Raw genomic sequence first — 15,627 nt, 5'->3', positions numbered from 1 at the left:
AAGAGGGTACCCAGACTTACCTCCAAATCAGTGGTCAGAGGCATTGAAACTAGTCCAATCTCTCATATCCAAAGGGGCAGTAGAACCTGTCCCCTCAGATCAAACAGGCAAAGGCTTTTATTCCAGACTGTTCCTTGTTCCCAGAAAAGAGGGGGACTTGGTGCCCCATCCTGGATCTATCCATTCTGAACACCTTCCTGGTGGTCCCCAAATTCAAAATGTTAACTTTGCAGCAGCTGCTGCCTATGCTAACAAAAACATGCCTGGTTAGTTACCCTAGATCTAAAAGATGCCTACCTCTACATCGCCATAAGGGAATCCTGCGTGAAATTCCTTTACTTCAGAGCAGGCTCACAACACTTTCAGTTCTCTGCACTACCCTTTGGCTTATCTACTGCTCCCAGGGTATTCACCAAATGCTTAGCCCCAGCCATAGCCTTTTGCAGACAGAAAATTATACAAATTTACCCCTATCTGGATGACTGCCTCATTGAGGCAGATTGCAAAGAAAAGATCCTCAAGGACCTCCTCTTTATCAAAATCCTCCTAACCTTCTTAGGGTACACCATCAACAAGAAGAAATCAAAGCAAACACACTCCAGGAAGATCCTTTTCTTGGGAGCACTGCTGGACACTTCCTATCCCCAGAAAGCAGAGCTTCCTGCCTCCCTATTTTACCCAGCTGGCTTCCAGAAGTCACCTCACTAGAGGAAGTTCCTGCAAGCCTTGGGGTACATGGCATCATGCATCCTTCTAATTCCTCTGGCGAGGCTTCACATGAGAAAACTTCAGTGGTACCTAAAGAACCTTTGGTGTCAGCACTCTCAAACCTCTAGAGACCTATCTCCCTCTGATCCCCTGTATAAGGGCTGAGTTTCTCTGGTGAGCAGGGGCCTGTGTCCAGAACAAGGGTCTTTCCTTCACCCTCTGCCCAACCAGGCAGACCATTACCACCGAAGCCTCAGACATAGCTTGGGATGCTCACCTAGAAGGCAGGTGTACCCAAGGTCTTTGGGATGCCCAGCTCCTTCCCTTACACATCAACCAGAAGGAAATGATGGCAGTACAAAAAGCTCTGACATCATTCAAACCCCATCTCAAGCCAGGGGTTCTCCTTATCAAAACAAACAACACCACAGTAATGTGGTACATCAACAAACTGGGAGGGACCCAATATTACCCTCTATGCAGGCTAGCCATAAACCTCTGGCTGACAGCCTCTTCCATGGGGCTGCACCTGATAGAACAGTTCCTACCAGGGATCAACAACCCCCTGGTAGACAATTTATTTATTTATTTATTTATTTGCATTTGTTAACCGGGTTGGTCCAGCTGGGTAAGAATTACCCTTTTTCAGTGGAGACCCGAGGGGAAAAGCCCCAAACAGACATACAAATACATACGAATAGAGACAAATTAACAATATTAGAGGAAAACAATATTATGGGTGCAATGGATAAGAAAAACAAATAATGAAAGTTTGAGAATATGAACTTACTGGACCCCCATGAATGGCAGCTCCACAGAAAAATCTTTGTACAAATCACTCAGGCGTGGGGTGGATCTCTCTGCTTTGAATCTCAGCCATCAGCTGAAAAAATTCTGTACCAGGGAGTATCACCACCTAGCGTGGAAGGTGGATGCCTTGACCTTCCCCTGGAACACCCTCTTTGTGTACGCATTCCTTCCTCTGCCTCTTATTCCAAAGGCACTGATCATAATAAGGGAGGAGAGACCAAAGGCCATCGTCATTACTCTAGATTGGCCCAGACAACATTGGTACCCCTTACTGTGCAGCCTGACCTTACAGCCTCCCAGACAGCTTCCCCTGCTCTCAGACCTCTTAACTCAGGTGGGGGGGGGGGGATGCTGCACCCAGACTTGCAGATTCTCAAACTATCAGCATGGCTAATACTCTAAAGGCAAACAAGGGGCCCCTGTTAAGCAAACAGGTCCTAGACATTATCACAGAGGCCAGAAGGCCCAGCACCAGAAAAACTTATGCAGGAAAATGGAAAAGATTCTGCTCCTGGAGCCAGTCCCGTGGGAGCAGTACCTCACAACCTTCCATCCCTCTTATCCTGGACTGCCTAGCAGAGCTACTTAATAATGTCCTCCCCTTCTCCTCTATTAAAATCCGTGCCTCAGCCATTTCAGCTCATTTTGATACAGAACAGCCCCTGTTCTCCCATCCTTTGATTAAGCAATTCCTCAGAGGGGCTTCTAATATCAGACCTCCCAGAAGGCCACCCACTCCAGCCTGGGACCTGAATTATGTTTTGGAAAAACTACCTTTACCACCCTTCAAACCTGCTGCTTCAGCAGAACTAAGATACCTCTCTTAGAAGATTGCTTTTCTCCTAGCTATCACCTCAGCCAGAAGGGTTTCAGAACTTCAAGCACTGATGGTCATTTAGCCCTTCATCATCTTCCATGCAGACAGGGTCTCCCTGAGGACTAATCCCTACTTTATGCCCAAGGTGGTATCTAATGTAACTCTCAACCAGGCCATACATCTACCCACCTTCTTTCCTAACCCTCAAAACAAGGGGGAAAGAATTCTGCACACTCTAGACATGCACAGACAGCCCAGATATTATCTGAACCATACTAAACCCTTCAGGAAAACAGACCAACTACTTGTCAGCTTTGCCCCAGGGGCAGAGGGGAAGCCCATTTCCAAACAAACCATTTCCAAAGGAATATCACACTGTATCCTTTTCTGCTACAGATTGAATTAGACCCCCCCCCCCAAGTCTATTTGAACCCATTCCACTAGGGCAGCCTCCACTTCCATGGCATTCCTCAGAGGAGTTCCCACCAGGGACATCCTGGAAGCTGCCACCTGGACTTCTGTCCATACCTTTACTAAGCATTGCCACCTACCTCTATTTTCTAAGGCTAGGGCAGGGTTTGCCTCTGCAGTTCTTCAGGGCATGTTGACCCATTCCTAGGTTTCTTACTAATCCTACCACCCTTCTCCTCAGCTTTGGGAATCCTCCCACAGGTGATGACTGCAACAGTGAAACATGAAGAACATAGTACAGTTGTGTACACTTACCATAAATGTAGATGTTCGAGTGTATTCACTGTTGCAGTCCTGGTTTCCCACCTCCTTCCCCCTTATATCTTTTTTCTTTAGGGAGATATAAGTTTCTAACGGTAGCCTTTAGCCACCAGGACCACTTTACCATATTTACTTGGGCCTCTGACTGGTTAGGGCAAGAAAAACTGATGTAATGGTGTTGGCTGCCTTCCTTTATACCACTGATGACCTGACGTCTGGCAACAAGTGAAAGCAGCCAACGCAGAAAAACATTGACTCTGTTATTCGGGCCGGCTGTGGGCTACCACAGCAGGGATAACCCACAGGTGATGACTGCAACAGTGAATACACTCAAACATCTACAGTTATGGTAAGTGTACACAACTGTACTATCTTTGGCCTTGTAAGTAACTTACTTGTTCTTGTATGTGCATTGACAGTGCAAATCAAACTGTTGTCCACGGTGTATAATATAATGCATATTATTTCATTATCTTAACTCAGTAGAATATAGTGTCAGCATTAACTAACACTTCTAAAGAGGTAAAGTTTAGGAGGAAGGTTAAGTGGCCACAAACATTACTTACACATCAGAGAAGTGCAGGGACAATTTTGTATGAAAGACCATGAAGTAGGCAGCAGCCATACAGCAACATGGTATGTGTGTCACAGTTCTATACTTAGAAAAAAATGAGAAGAACTTATGACCTATCAGCTGTTATCTTTTTCAGACTTTGATCAACTAATTTCCCTTTGTCCATTAAATCTCTTAGACTGGAAACTTGAAAATGCTTCTCTTTGAAACTCTACGGGTTACCTGCGGTTTTGCACATATATGCAGGAATGTTTGCTTGTTTACCTCTTGCCTGACCCATGCTCTCTGGTTTTGTATTTGCTCACATGCTTCTCAAACTGTTTGCAGATTTCAGCTTTATATCTTGCTGATTCAGATGACGGCATAGTTCTTTGCACTAAACAGTTTGTCAGACTATTACATTTTAACTTGTCATATGAAGGCTTGTTTTTCTTTGTTTGCACTCTGTCTTAAATTACTTTGGCCTATGCAGTGACTACATCTGTTTAGTTGCTTTTTTTCTATTTTAAGTTTGCACTATGTTCATTTTTCATGCTTAGTTGTTAATTCAATAGTTAACCTAGTAAGTGGACTGGTCTTGATCCTTCCAGCAAATACAAACTGCCACATGCAGTAGTTACAACACATAGCAACTCCTTTTGAAGTGCTAATGCACACACAAATTTATATGTCTGAATAGTACCATCTTGCTGCTGTTTTTAATGTAGTCTCACTATTTATCTCACTGCACCTGTCCTAAGTTATTTTCGACCAGAGGCACCTGTTTGCCTGATTTACATAGCCACTGTAACTGAAATGCATACAGAGTTAGTGGCAGGGGCTGACTGATAAGATATGGTATACTTTTTTCCAGGGCTGAGCACTGATCTTCCTGGGCCTTTCTTCAGGTTTAGGTCACACAGCTGGGCAATGGAGGAGTGAGAGAATCCAGCCTGGCCCCACTGGGCCACAGAAAACAGCTCATTAAAAGCCCCTTGATCCTTTAAGCCAGCTGCCAGAATCACTAACTCCAAGGCAAAGGTACACACACCTGGCATGGTCAGAATCTCTCAACTGAGTAAACGTCAGATATGTACACTCCATATTGGCTGATCTGTGAGGGAAACCTCTGCAGTAGGTTAACTACTGGGATTTTTCTTCTTTAGTCCCCATCTTGGGTGTTTTTTTCTTTGCGCTTCCATGTTAACATAAGAAAAAAAACACGAGCAGCTGTCTGCTATGCTTATTACAATTACAAGTTGATAACATTTGTGAATGCAGTCAGTATCTGTCAGATAGTGCAGTGGGCTGAGCTGACCTGTTAATTGGCTGCTTCCTGTGCCCAGGTACAGGGTTTGATTCCTTCTACGTTCATTTGCCTACTGTGTAACTGAGCAAATCAGTTAAGCAGTCAGTGTTCCTGGGGTTGTTCCTGTCAACAAATCCAGAAAAATGTATTTGGTCTTTAGAGTATTAAGGAAGTGAAGAACACAAACATGTCATTAATACTGAGCTTTTGTTTTCAAAAAACACCTGCTGAAGATGGTAAAACTCGCTACAGTTCTAGAACCAACCACAGCAGAACTGTGCCAGGTACTTCGCTCATTCCTCACGTACAATGTAACAGTAGAGAGCAACCGTTTCCTTTGCTTTTATTGGTATTTGTTTAACATATATTCTGTTTACTAAGCTTGGCTAAAGCTATATATTAATGGCTGTAAAGTAACAGTAAATGGATATACCACAATCACAAAGGGATTAGGGGAATAGAATCGCATGGCAAAGATAAATTAAATAGTTCTTTATTTAATAAATGCATAGAAGTCAAAAAAGAAATACTATCATTACTGATTTATTTGTAGGATAGCACAAACTGCTTAGAGTCCTAGGGCTTAATATCAGTGGAAACGTTGGAAAACTACAGTACAGAATGCAGTATGAAGTAGTAGTTTTGGGACACTTCAGTTTAGACGATGCACCAAACATGAAAATATTTGTTTTTTGGAGACAAGTTGCTTTATGCTGCGCACATGTGCACACACACACACACACACACACACACACACACACACACACACACACACACTCACTCACTCACTCACTCACTCACACACACACACTCACACATACTTTGTGAGTGAGTATGTGTTGTGTGCCTTTAATATATATTTTTCCTCTCATTTATAGCAAATGCTTATTTGAGAATAATAGGTAGAGATTTTTCGATGGGGAAAATATTTTGTTGGAGGCTGTTTTCATTTTGGACTAGTCTAAGTCTGCAGTCTGGAGTTTGCTGAAAAGGTTTTACAGTAAAGCTTTTTTCATTAAAATGCTTATGCAGTATGAATGTGCTTTTTGTCATGTACATATGAACTGGTAGCAAAAATGGTTTCTAGTTATAAAATGTTTGAAGCTTTGAAGACAAAAACCTGTAAGAAAGCTGAAAAATGTATTGGAAATTTGGAGACATGTTACTGATATGGATTAAAAAAACAAGGTCTGGTAGTTACTCTTTTGCTTTCATCATGAGCTAGAGCAAAGTTTTGGAAGTACCTGCAAAGGAAATTAAGCAAAATACATTTATAGATAAACTTATTGAAACACTTGATAAAGAGACCTAAGGAAAACGAATGATTGAATGCATCAGGCCTATACGGCGTTTGCCATACTCAAAACTATAATCAGTTTTAGGGCCATGTTAATCTTTTGTAGCATTGTTATGCATTCAAGTCTGAGAATGGAAGAGTAAAACAGTCCAGAAAAAGTAGCAGTTCAAGTAAAAACTGGTCAAACAAAATACCAGACTGCACCAGAACTGGTTCCAATAGATGCTTTCCTCTTAATTAGGATGTCTTTACAATGGGCCAATTCAACTTAGCTTCAGGACATTATTGCATTAAGGTCCTTGATAAAGTAAAGTCCATTTGATAATGAGATTCTGATTAACACAGAACAGATGACAAAAGCAGAGAAGCAAAAGATAAAGCAAAAATTGAATGTGTTTTTAATGAGCAGCAGTGTGGTTTCATGCTGGGAAAGAGCACTACAGATGCATTGTTTGCTCGGAGGGTGTTGATGGAGAAGTATAGAGAAGGTCAAAAGGACTTGCATTGTGTCTTTGTGGACTTAGAGAAAGCATATGACTGGGTGCCTAAAGAGGAGTTGTGGTATTGTATGAGGAAATCAGGAGTGGCAGAGAAAGTATGTAAGCGTGGTACAGGATATATATGAGGGCAGTGTGACAGTGGTCAGTTCTGCGGTAGGAGTGACAGATGCATTCATGGTGAAGGTGGGATTACATCATGGATCATCTCTGAGTCTTTTCTTATTTGCAATGGTGATGGACAGGTTGACAGACGAGATCAGACAAGAGTCCCATGGACTATGATGTTTGCAGATGACACTGTGATTCATGGTGAGAGTACAGAACAGGTTGAGGAGACCCTGAAGAGGTGGAGATATGCTCTAACGAGGAGAGGAATGAAGGTCAGCAGGACTAAGACAGAATATATGTGTGTGAATGAGAGGGAGGACAGAGGAGTAGTGAGGATGCAGGGAGTAGAGTTGGCAAAGGTGGATGAGTTTAATACTTGGGATCAACAGCTCAGAGTAATGGTGAGTGTGGAAGAGAGGTGAAGAAGAGAGTACAGGCAGGGTGGAATTGGTGGAGAAGAGTGTCAGGAGTGATTTGTAACAGATTGGTATGGGTAAGAGTGAAAGGGAAGGTCTACAAGATGGTAGTGAGACCAGCTATGTTATATGGGTTGGAGACAGTGGCACTGATGAAAAGACAGGAGTTAGAGCTTGAGGTGGCAAAGTTAAAGATGTTACAATTTGCACTTGGTGTGGCGAGGATGGACAGGACTAGAAATTAGTATGTTGGAGGGTCTGCGCACATTGGACAGTTTGGAGACAAACCCAGAGAGCCAAGATTGTGTTGGTTTGGACATGTGCTGAGGAGGGATGCTAGATATATTGGGAGAAGGATACTAAGGATGGAGCTGCCAGGTAACAGGAAAACAGGAAGGCCTACGATAAGGTTTATGGATGTGGTGAGAGAGGACATGCAGGTAGTTGGTGTGACAGAGCAAGATGCAGAGGACAGGAAGAAATGGAAACAGATGATCTACTGTGGTGACCTCTACTGGGAGCAGCCAAGAGAAAAAGAAGAAGAAGATCTCTGTTGATAAAGTAGATTCAGGAGATTCAGGCAATTCATACCCTGACTTGGTATTTGTTTTAGAGAAAACAAGAACAGTTAGGAAGCATGAATGCAATAATAGCAAACACAAGTGTGGGACATCTGTGGGACTTCCACTGCATGCAAGACACAATGAAAATACAATGATACCATCACCATAGGCTTAAATGACCTTTGGAGCAAACATAATATACCTTCACATATTTGATCATTTTATCTATTTTGGTACAGGATGCGTTGTGATCATAATTAAACCCTATCATATTGTAAAATGTTTATTCACTTATGGATAAGTATTTATGGATCCCTCAAAGGCCATGCATAACAATGTAGGAGCTTCAGCAATGAAAATATAAGAGACAAAGCTGAAAATTTTAACAAGGGAACCAAGTATTGCTGCCTACAGCCTGTGGAGTAACTGTACAATGACATAACCACTCAGGAAAGTTTTATTAAAGGTAAAACAAAACAGCATGTGTGACAAGAAAACTGCCTTAGACTGGGCTGTTATGGTGAAGAGCTCCATGGATAATGTACAGTGATTGGTCACAGCTTATATCACGTTATATATGGACAAAATCAATTTTCCATCATTATTAAATGAGTGTGAATTTCTATATCTATGCTATGATTTTGATTGTTGACAGACTAAGAAGTAGACTCCATAGTCATCTTTTTGATTCATCATTTTTCAAAAAATATATATAAAACTTCACCTTTTATGGTGACCAGTCTGTTAATTAACAGTCCCATGAAAAACCTATGCCTGTCATGGGGATAACGGTAACGGAAAAGATTTATGACACTCAGTGGAACCAGATTTGTTGGTTAGTTTTGAGAACGCACACACAGCAGTGTAGCATTAAATTGTTTTCTTTCTACCTCAAACCACTGCCATGTGCTGATGAAGGCAGCACTGATGAATTACATTAACCATAACGTAAGCTGGGTGGGTACCTATGTGTTACTTTCATGGGGGAGTCTTTTCACAAGTGTAAAATATCAGTCTGACTCAAAGAAAATAAAAAATAGACACATTTCAACACATGAAAGGTTAGCTAGCATCATAGGATCAAGGCAGTCTGAGTCATTGCATTAAGTCAACATCTCAAGCTGTTTTTGGTCTTGCAAACCTGTCATTTGGCTGCCTGGAGCCAAAGCTTGTGGCTTCCATCTCCAAGTTTCCGTAAGTATCCTCAAGAGATATATTCTCAGATAATTATAAATTATCGCTAACTGCACCTTGTCCTTTTACCACATACCAATCCAGCTGTGCCACAATATAAGTAATACACCTCAGTAAAATAGTTTCATTTATTCTAAAACAGTGGTGTACTACTGAGTCCTATTATAAACGCATCTCAAATAAGACAGACGTTCAGAGCAACAGGAGGTAAATTCAGAGTTAAATGTGCCCTAAAAGGTACATAGTACTTGTGTTCTGTACTTGTGTGACCACATTTGATAGCAATGTTTATCCTGTCATCGCAAGGTCAGACATGTATATTGCGACCTGTCCAACAGTTCTTGAGTAAATATTTCTCACTGTTTTATGAACAATGTTGTTTTAATAGCTATATAGCTACTGGATAGAAAAGTAGTTAGGAATGATGCTAATACTGTAATAAACCACAACAAGATGTACATTAAAGAATTTTTAAAGCACATCTCAGAGGTATGTCGTATCACTGTTACTTGCCAATGTTTTTATCTTTTGTCTTTCTACTCTTCCTGTAATCAGGAAGTATATTAAAGCCATATAATGTTCATCTTTAAGTTTGTTTGTTTGTCTTTTTGGCTTTTCCCGGTTAGGGGTCGCCACAGCGGAACTCCGGTCCGCTAATGATTGGCAGTCGATTTTTATGGTGCCGAGTTGCCAGCCCGATGCCCAACCTTCAGCAAAGGCACGGCCATTCACGCATGTCTTTCGGAGGCCACTCGATCACGGGGAGGACATGCAGACTCCACATAGAAGGCACTCCAGCCGAGTATCATACAGGAGAACCTCTTGCTGTGAGGCAACAATGCTACCGCTGTACCACTGCGGCTATAATGTTCATCTTTAAGTGATTCTTTTAAATTATAATATGAAGAAAGAAGAAACTGAAATTTACAACCAGGCAAAATCTCTCAATCAATTGTTAGTTTTTTTTTCCCACTTGCTGTTGCTATTGCCCTCAGGTCATGTCTTTGTGTATCTTTCCTGCAAAAAGAAATATCTGTGGTATCCCTCAAAGTCTCAGAAAAAAATAGTATGTAGCCTATTCTGGTTCAAAAACAAACCAAGATACTTTGCAGTGTGGAGGGCGTGATCACTTCCTGAATTTTGTTTTGCACCTAGTTCACTTAATAAAAATCGAACTGTAAAATATGTGCTACAGAATAATCAAATAGAAAATAGTAGGTAGTCCACAGGTGAGTTAAAAATGGAATATCCTTTACTGAAACCCACAAACAAGTAATAGATTCAGCTTTCTGATATGTTATTTTCTTCCGCAAAACTCTTGCTGATTCTGATAAAGATGGCTAAAAAAAACTTGGCAGTTTGATTAACCAAAAAGAGAGAACTTAAACACACATTCAAGCTCATTCTATTTCTAAGTTTAAAATTCAGGCTTTTCAGTCTATTTTTTTTTCCTTTGGAAGGCTAATTTAAGCCATTTTCAAAATTCAGTACATCATTTGGTGATTTTATACCAATGAAGTGTGGTTAGGTTGCAAATCATGATAGGTGTATTATTGTTTGAGAGCAGTTTTAAACTGAATCAGGCTTGATGATAAAGCTGGACAGTTGTGTTCCATTTAAATTTCCAAATTACAATTTTATTTTCAAATTACAATGTTTGTAGCACATTGGGTAGCATCCTTGCCTTGGGTACTGGAAGATCAGGTGAATGTAGGTTCTATTGTTATCGCAGGTGCTTGGATTAATTTTACTAAAGTGCCACTGCAGTGCAGCATTAGGGGGCACTGCAGTCCTGTGTGTGTCATCCTTCAGATGAGATGTTAAACTGAGGTCCTGTCTGCCTGAGTTAGTGGTACCTCAGGACCCTCAGGTGGATGTAAAAGATCTCATGACATTTATCAGAAAGAGTTAAGAGGTTCCCTGGTGCCCTGGCCAAATTTCCCCTAGTTATGTGAATACTACCACCTCAAGTCTCCACTGAAAAGAGGCTGCTGGCTTAGTGGGACTAAGTCAACAAAGCATAAATAAAAACAATTAATCAATTAATTAATTCAAGCATGATATTTGCTTGCTATGGTCAATGGATACTAGATCATAACACTGCAGGTCAATTATTTTAAAACTAAAATGCACTAACTTCTCTTTTAGTGCACTAAGAATGCTAAGGGTAGCTAGGCATATGCTATGTCAGCTACAGTTTGCAAATGAATCTTCAACTGGGCAACAAGGACACTAAATTTCCAACTTTAAACACACAAATGAAGTTAAAAGGTACAGATAAGGAAACAAAGAAGATAACTGTGAGCATAGTGTTATACATTTGTTATATTACTAGCTCCCCAAGTAAAGACTGCTGATGCAATAATTCTTAGTGCATGTGCTTCTTCCTAAATTCCATATTTGAGATATTTACCTTTGAAAATGTTTTAATTGTGTTGTAGGGATGAATCATCACAGGATTTGATGTACAAACCAACAAGTGTGTGTGTGTGTGTGTGTGTGTGTGTGTGTGTGTGTGTGTGTGTGTGTGTGTGTGTGTGTGTGTGTGTGTGTGTTTTGTTAGGGGGTATACAGTTCCAGAAATTTTATCTAGACTGTTGGTAGAAATCCTATCTACACCCTTGGTAAGAACACCTCACATTCTGGTTTGTGGTAGTTATGTTTATATTATGTTCAAAGACTGCAATTGGCTGATGATTCAGACAGTTTCCCTGAATCATTTAAATGTATAGTCCTCCAAATGAAAAGCAGTGAGTGTTGTTACACAGATAATTGCTCCAGTGTTCAAAACATTTACTTTTTATGTTGCTAAACAGTGATATAGGTTCTCACATTATTACTATGTTGTTGATTGGATAGATCATTTGTAGCCTAAACACCACAGATTCTCCATTTACTCCACCTTTTCTGAAGGGATAGAGAGACCAGTCCTGTGGTGAATTTACATATAATCATCCACTCAACTAGGGAGGTGCCTGAAGAGAGTTAGGGAACTACTATGTAATGGAGGTTTAGACCTTTTGACTGGATGATCATAGTATTACAGGTTTTGCAGATATGTAGGAGGTCACACTGAATTGGATCATTTAAGGCCTTGTAGGGAAGGCAGAAGTCACCCTGTAGGAGTCTGTGATTATCCAAGTGTGGAAGCACTGGGTTGTTCAGGCTGGATCATGTATCTGGAAGTATACATACCAATGGGGGCATTATATTCTTTTCTGTTATGGACCTAAAGAGGGAGGAGTAACAAGGGAAATAACTTCTTTGGCCCTAGAAGATACACCTATGAGGATCAGATGGGTTAGGTGAAATGACTTTCTGACAACAGTAGATGTATGGTGGTCAACAAGTAATTAAATTTCTACAAAAGTGCCAAGGTACCTATTAACTGCATCAGATTTTTTTTTTGGGGGGGGGGGGGTCATATAGAGTTACTAGTCATACAGTCGAGGAGATCATTGAGGAGCCTAACCCAAATTCCCAACCACCTCAAAGCACCAACTGGTTAACTGATTTGCTCAAGATCACACAGTAAGCAAATAGAGGCTGAGGGAATCAAACTCTGTACCACTGGAAGTAGCTTGTTAACAGCTCATAGCCTTAATCCTCTGTATCAAGTGCTAGACTTGGCCCGGTTGTTTATGTAATATGATCATGTGTACTTGTGTTTCCTAAAGAACACAGTACTACACTTTACTTTTTAGCACTTAGCTTTTAAGTCATGCTCCTGGCATCATAGATTTGTACATGAAAATGCCTCTTGAAGGATCGGAAAGTCCTATAGAGAGTTAATGATAGTTCCAAACTTGCAGTCATCTGCAGACTTGGTCAGCCACAGGACCTTTAGCATCAGCTTTAATGTCAGAGAAGTAAATACCAAATAGAAGCATCCCCAACACTGATCCCTGGGGCCTCCACTAGCAGTCAATCTTTTAGAAGAGATTGTGACCCCAGTCCTGATTTATTGGTTTCAGCCAGTGACCCCAGTTAACTCTCCAGTGGGTTGTATAAGGTTTTACTTTTAGATTGGTCTGTCACCAATGCCAGAATGTGGAATGGTTTTGAAGGCATTTGCAATATCAAAGTAAGAGGTGTGTACTGATTTGTCCCCATCCGAAGTCTAAGTGACTTTTTCAAAGATGTCTACTAAGTTTAGTATGCAAAATTTCCTTTCCCAAACCTGTCTGGGTGAAGGGATAGTATACTACCAATATCTTTGCATACGAGTTTCATAATACTGTATTCCATTACCTTCAGATAAGGCTGGTAAACCGTAGTGGTTTGTAGTTATCAGGATCAGTGGTGGGTGCACCCTGTTGATAGGAATCACCACATCTATTCTTCACAGCTGTGGCTCAAAGGCAGTTTCAAGACTGAGGTTGAACAGATTTAGTAGTGAGTTGAAGAGATTTTGCTTCATGCTGACAAGAAAGCAGCCAGGCACATTGTTTGGACACATAGAACTAGAGTTCTTGGCTTTGAACAGTACTTTTAGGACCTGACCTGTGGGGTGGGTGCAGATATGATGGAATGCAGGAGTAAGTTTGGGAGACAGGGGGTTAAAGTGGGATCTAAAGTTATCTGATAGTATGTTTACAATGTTCTTAGGGGCTGAGTGGATGTTATTAATAATAATATCAATTTGTTAACCAGGTAGGCCCACTGGGCACACAGTCTCTTTTCCTGTGTGACCCAGGAGCAATATTTGGTTGTGACATGCTCAAGGTCAAACAGTAGGCAAATGAGGGATGAGAGAATCAAACCCTGTACCACAGGAAGTAAAGCTCACAGTTTTAACCTCTGTGCCAACTGCCAGAACACAGCAAGTTATTGTTATGTATCAGGTCATTGCAGTGTTTGGTATTAGTCCTAAGGCTTCTTAACATCACTGAAAAAAGGCTTTATGGTTGTCTTCTGTAGAGATGGAGTTTTTCATTTCATACTTATCCATGAAGGGTTTGATTTTGTACCTATTCTTTGTTTAACCTTTTGGGCTCACTTCTGGAGTGTGAGGTATTTAGCTTATTTTTCAATACAAAGATTTTTTTTCCTTTTATTATAATCCACCATAGGGGTTTATTCCTAAACTTATCATTGTTTTTGTGTCAGTTAGTGATCAATGTTTCTATGCTGAACTAAGGTGTCAATATAAACTGACAATTCAAGTACAATACCATACCTAACGTTAACATATTATGGAGGTATGATATGGTTAAAAAAATGCATTAATGAGACCTGGGATTTGTTCAGAAATATATCTACCAGAACTAATGTGTTCCAAGGTAATATAAAATATAGTTTTAGGAGAAACAAGAATATTAAAAATTTGATTGAAAGAGAAAAGACCAACATAGAAGGGACTAATAAGAAATGCGGTACATTTAGATGTGGTAGATGTGCGCAGTGTTCTTATATTGCTGGATTAAAGGAAGTGAGAATACCTAGCCTAGATTTGACACTTAGGGCTAGAAGGTATAACAGTTGCTACTCAAAAGGGGTAGTTTACCTAGTATTTTGTCAAGCATGTTGGAGCTACTATATAGGGAAAACCGAGCGCTGTCTGAGATCTAGAATTTATGAACATATTAGGGACATAAACAAGCACAACGAGAGCAATGCTCTATATAGACATGCTTTGACTTGTAATATGGCTGATTACAAATTCTGGATAATAGAGGAGGTCGCTTACCCAGATAGGGGTGGTGACTGGGAGACCCTTTTAGAGTATAGGGAAATGATTTGGCAGTTAAGGCTCGATGCATGTTGTGGTAAGGGCCTTAATGACCACATTTCTATTACTCCAGCATTAAAATTGTTAGCTACAGATCCAAAGATTAAAAACAAAGTGAAAACAAGATGATAGTACTACAATGTATTCCCTTCTTTAAATTAAGAATTCTTAGATTTTTAGTACTTTATATTTTATATATTTTTTTATATTATTATTTTTATATTTTTAGCTTTACATTGTATTGTTATACATTTTTAAATATATTATATATAAATTCTATATATTATATTTATTATATATATTTATTACATTATATTTTATATACAAATATTCATGCATTTATTCATTTTACTATACACAATTTATTATACATATTTTATATATTTATGCATTTCTATTTATTTATGTATTTATTTAATTCTCCAACCATTTTGAATTGCACTGGTTTTTGTATAAGATATTTATATATATATATATATATATATATATATATATATATATATATATATATATATATATATTTATATATATATATATATATATATATATATATATATATATATTTTATATATATATATATATATATATATATACACACACACATATATATATATATACATTTATATATTTTTACACATATTTATAGTATATGCTATATATCTTGAGTATGTTTGGGTTGTTTCTATTTTATTCCACTTTATTTCACTTCAGTGTACTGCTATATGGTAAAGTGTCCCTTGATGCTGTATACGCTAGCCCTTTTCACATGCCATCCCTTTAATGTTTAATTTGTTTGTTAATTAAAGATTATACTGCTAGCCAATGATTTTTGAGCAATATGTATTTAACAAGGATCATCTGGAAATGGTGGTAGATTCTGAAGAAGTTT

The 15,627-nt window shown here is 39.5% G+C and overlaps 1 protein-coding gene across 2 annotated transcripts in view; it reads left to right on the top strand.

The window, feature by feature from the left end:
* The window catches only part of ADM2 (adrenomedullin 2), a 461,499-nt gene that overhangs the window by 414,584 nt on the left and 31,288 nt on the right, over positions 1 to 15,627 (top strand). The window lies entirely within an intron of this gene.

The sequence above is a fragment of the Protopterus annectens genome, chromosome 11.part0, assembly GCF_019279795.1.
Source record: "Protopterus annectens isolate FY-2018-M chromosome 11.part0, PAN1.0, whole genome shotgun sequence".
Lineage (NCBI taxonomy): Eukaryota > Metazoa > Chordata > Ceratodontiformes > Protopteridae > Protopterus > Protopterus annectens.
Note: the sequence above shows the minus strand (reverse complement) of the source record. Positions and strands in the feature narration are given on the sequence as shown.